The sequence below is a fragment of the Gorilla gorilla genome, chromosome 5 (assembly GCF_029281585.2).
Source record: "Gorilla gorilla gorilla isolate KB3781 chromosome 5, NHGRI_mGorGor1-v2.1_pri, whole genome shotgun sequence".
Classification (NCBI taxonomy): Eukaryota; Metazoa; Chordata; class Mammalia; order Primates; family Hominidae; genus Gorilla; species Gorilla gorilla.
The window spans coordinates 61,888,508-61,893,101 of NC_073229.2; the positions used below are offsets into that span (position 1 = coordinate 61,888,508).

At 50.5% G+C, this 4,594-nt stretch overlaps 1 pseudogene; it reads right to left on the reverse strand.

Moving 5' to 3' along the window:
- Positions 1–648: 648 nt before the first annotated feature.
- LOC101137721 (large ribosomal subunit protein eL29-like) lies at positions 649–2,729 on the reverse strand (annotated as a pseudogene).
- Positions 2,730–4,594: the final 1,865 nt, after the last annotated feature.

Below are 4,594 nucleotides of genomic sequence, written 5' to 3' on the forward strand. Positions count from 1 at the left end.
CAGGCACTGGAGCCACATCTGAGCAGACCTGGTTCTGGTTCCAGCTCCACCTTGCACGTGGCCTGAGGCACCTCACCTGAACCACACCTGCCTGGATCCAAGTCCTGGGTCATTATCAGTGAGAAAGTCCTCCTGCTCTTATTGTGGCTGCTCCTCTCACTGCCTCTGCCTCCACGTCTGTATGATGAGGACTGGAATCACCAGGCAAGTTTGCAGATTAAATGAGGCAATGCTCAGTGTGCACTCAGACAGAGCTGCCAGGACCAGGAGAGGGAGCTGGCCAGGGTCATACAGCCAGCTAGTGGCAGAACTGGGTTCTTCACGGGAGCAGGGCACCGTGCCAGCTGCCACTCCCATCCCCCACCATGAGGCCTGTCGCATGTCTTCTTTCAGAGTCTGAGGCCGTGTCCCTGAGACCCTGCCCTCCAGCCCCAACTCCCATTCCAGGAGCCTCTGACTCAGGAGAGCACCAGGAAGCCTGCGTGGGCCAGATGCAAGCCAGGAAGGACAGGGCTGGGGAAGAAGGAGGCAGAAGCCTCTATCCTGCCCTCCCGGAACACAGAGGTATCCAGGTACATCAGTCTGGGAGAGTGCACCCAGACTCAGGGACTCTACCAGGAGACTGCTGGGCGACTCCTAAGTCAGGAGTCTTAGCCTTGCCTGGCCTTTCCTTTAATTAACAATAATAATAGTCAACATTTGTATACCTGCTACTGTGTACAAGGCAGTGTTCTGCTTTAGGTATATTATCTCATTTAATTCTCACAACAACCCTAAGAGGCCAAGGCTATTATTGTCTTCATTTTACAGATGGGGAAACCTAGGCAAAGAGAGGGGTAAGTAACTTTCCCAAAGTCACTCAGCTTGCACACAGCAGAGCTAGGATTTGGCCCCAGCCAGCCTGCCTTGAGTTTGTGCTCTTACCCACCCCAGCACACTCTCAGACAGCATGGCCTGGCTTTTCCTGAGCCAGCGCTTCTGATTCCCCCTGGGGTATAACAGCTGATACCCTGTTTATACCACAACACCTGGGATGGGAGCTTCACCCAGGGGTGGCAGTGCTAGTACCCGGGCAGCACTCCCACCTTGTCTCTTACTCGGGAAAGCAGAGCAGAAGGTAAGCGGGAATAACGGTATCAGAGGGATGGGTTTTTAACTCATTATTTTCTCTTCTTCTTTTTTGTTGTTGTTGTTGAGATAGGGTGTCACTCCCATCACCCAGGCTGGAGTGCAATGCCACAATCTTGGCTTACTGCAACCTCCGACTCCTGGGATCAAGTGGTTCTCCTGCCTCAGCCTTCTGAGTAGCTGGGACTACAGGTGCATGCCACTGCACCTGGCTAATTTTTGTATTTTTTGTAGAGATGGGGTTTCTCCATGTTGCTCAGGCTGGTCTCAAACTCCTGGCCTCAAGCAATCCGCCTGCCTCCGCCTCCCAAAGTGCTGGGATTACAGGCATGAGCCACCGTGCCCAGCCTCCTTCTTCATTTAAATCACTCATAAAAAGTTAACCAAGTTCTGGGCCAAGTGCAGTGGCTCAAAAATATATATACAAAAAAAATTAGCAGGGCATCGTGGCACACTTGTGGTCCCAGCTACTCATGAGGCTGAGGTGGGAGGATTGCTTGAGCCAGGGAGGCAGAGGTTGCAGTGAGCCGAGATTGTGCCACTGTACTCCAGCCACTCCAGCCTAGGCAACAGAGTGAGACCCTGTCTCAAAAAAACAAAAGAAAGTTATCCAAGATCAGCAACAAAGTAGTCATGAAACACCCTTACAACCAGTCACAGCAAGGCCCTGGAGAACCTCTTTCGTCTACTGAATGCAAGCGGCTGGGGCATCCGCTCCCAGCTGAAACATGCTGAAAGAGGAGTGGATAAGAGCACAGGTCTCAGGGTGGGTGCTGCCACTTCCAAGCTGTAAAACCCTGGACCACAGATTAGTTCACCTCTCTGGGCCTCAGTTTTCCCATCCATAAAGTGGGGTGATAATAGCATCTCCTTGCAAAGTTGTTAGAAGTTTGTTTTTTGTTTTGCTTTTTTTTTTTTTGTTTTCCTGCCTCAGGTTTATTTGTACAAATGGCAGAGGAGGACACCAGCCCCATGCAGATGGCAGCCCAGGGGGGTCATACTAGTCCTTCTGTCCTCATGTTGGCGGACAGAGATCTCTACTCTGAAACCTTTGTAGGGGCCTGGGCAGCTTTGGGAGCCTGAGCTGGAACTGAAGCTGGAGCTGCAACCTGGGCCTTGGTTTGGTCCTTGGCCTTGGCCTTTGGCCGGCACAGCCTGAGCCCCTTGGCAATGCAGGCACGAGCACACTTCCCAAGCTTGGGGTGGGCAATGTAGGCAAGTCAATCGAGCTTGCGGCTGACACCCTTTGGGATCTTGGGCTTAACCTCCTTGGGCTTTCGAGGACCTTGATAGCCTCAGCACGTGCCCTCATGGCCTCGGCATTGTTGGCCTGCATCTTTTTTAGGCCCTTCTTGTTGTGCTTCTTGGCAAGGTGCATGGGGTCCACCCCATTAAGACATTTGTATCTTTGTGATCGGGGTTTCCTGATGCCATTTCTGTGCCATTTTGGGGACTGGTTGTGTGTGTTGTGGTTCTTGGACGTTGCCATGTCTGCACCTTAAGCCGCAGCTGCTAAAGCACCTAGAACCGGAAAAGCTAGAAAGTTTAAATGAACTAATGTATGTAAAGCATTCAGCCTAGGGCCTGGCACATAGAAGGTGCACAACATGGGCTATTAGCATTACTACTGTGATCAGGACCACCCCAACCAAGTCATGCGCTCTTTTGGGGGAAGGAACTGCATCTTATTTATCTTTGTCTATTTGAGCATTTGCCATGGGCTTGGCACACAGTAGGTGCTCCATGTCTTAGATCAGGTTCCCCAGAAGCAGATCCTGAGATGAGGATTCATAGCTAAATGATTTGGGAGTGCTCCCAGGGAAACTGGAGAGGGACTCGGGGAGCAAGACAAGAAAGTAAGAGGCCAAGAAGGGTGCAGATTCAGGCAAAATTCTGCAGAAGGTGACTTCTGCCTGATCTCGCAGGGGAACTTGGGAGTGTAAATTACACCTCAGGGTTGTCCTCGCCCCAGGCAAGGGAGCTGGGACCTCACTCTCCTGCACCTCAGTCATTGGCTAAGGGCCACCATGGAGGGGACAGATTTCCAGGCACTTCCCATCATGCTCCAGTAGCAGAGGGCAGTGCTGAGAGACCACCTAGAAGGGAAGGCACCCAGGGGCCAGGAGGGTCCATGAAAATGGAAAAGGGGTGGAGGGGACCTGCCACCTTCCATAAATGTCATCCCAGCCTCTGAAAGATCACACTTCCCCAGGAAGTCCAGGACAGTGGAAGCAGAGTGGGCAGAGGGGACTGCCGGGCCATGGGAGCAGCTCTAACTTACACGTTGGTCAGAGCCGGGAGGTCCTTTGAGCGGCCAGCCTCCCTACCAGCTGACAGGGGCAGGCCTGGGACTGCTTGAGTTGGTCTTAAGAGCCCCTACTATGTGCCTGGCGTAGATGCTGAGTTCTTCACATGATTTTCTCATTTAACCCTCACACCACCCCTAGACAGATGACTCTGAGGCATGGCATAGAGAGGCCTTCCTGTGACCCTCCAAAGAGTGAAGGGCAAAGATGATTGATGTCATTAAGAAATGCAAATAAAAACCACAATGAGCTATCATTTCACATCCACTAGGGTGGTAATAATAAAAAATCTTTAATGAAACATAAGTGTTGGTGAAGATGTGGAGAAATGAGATCCCTCACACATTGCTAGTGGGAATGTAAAAGGGTACAGCTGCCGTGGAAGTTTGGCAGTTCCACCTTAAGCTAAACACAGAAGCACGACAGGACCCTGAAATTCCACTCTTAGTACAGACTAAAACAAATTAAATACACTTGTTCAGACAAAAGCTTGCACAAGAATGTTCACAGCAGCACTATTCACAACCCCAACAGTGGAAACAACCCCTATGTCCACCACTGATGAATGGATAAACAAAATGTGGTATATCCATACAATGGAATATTATTCAGTCTCATAAGAAGAAACAAAATACCGACACATGCTACAACATGGATGAACCTTGAAAACATTATGCTGAGTAGAAGAAGCCAGACACAAAAGGCCATATAGTGTACAATCCCATTTATAGGAAATGTTCAGAACGGGGAGATTTTTAGAGACAGAATGCAGATTGCTGGCTGCCAGGGGCTGGGAGTCAGGGACTGAAGAGCGGTGTGGAACTGGGGAGTGGTGACAGTCAAGAAGCATTTTCTTTCTTTTTTCTTTTCTTTTCTTTTTTTTTTTGAGATAGGGTCTCACTCTGTCACCCAGGTTGGAGTACAGTGGCATGATCTCCGCTCACCACAGCCTCAACCTCCTGAGCTCAAGCAGTCCTCCCAGCTCAGCCTCCCAAGTAGCTAACTACATGGGCACACCATCACAAGAACTCATTTTTGTATTTTTTTTTTTTTTGTAGATACAGGGTCTCCCCATGTTGCCCAGGCTGGTTTTGAACTCCTGGGCTCAAGCAATCCGCCCGCCTCAGCCTCCCAAAGTGTTGGGATTACAGGCATGAGCC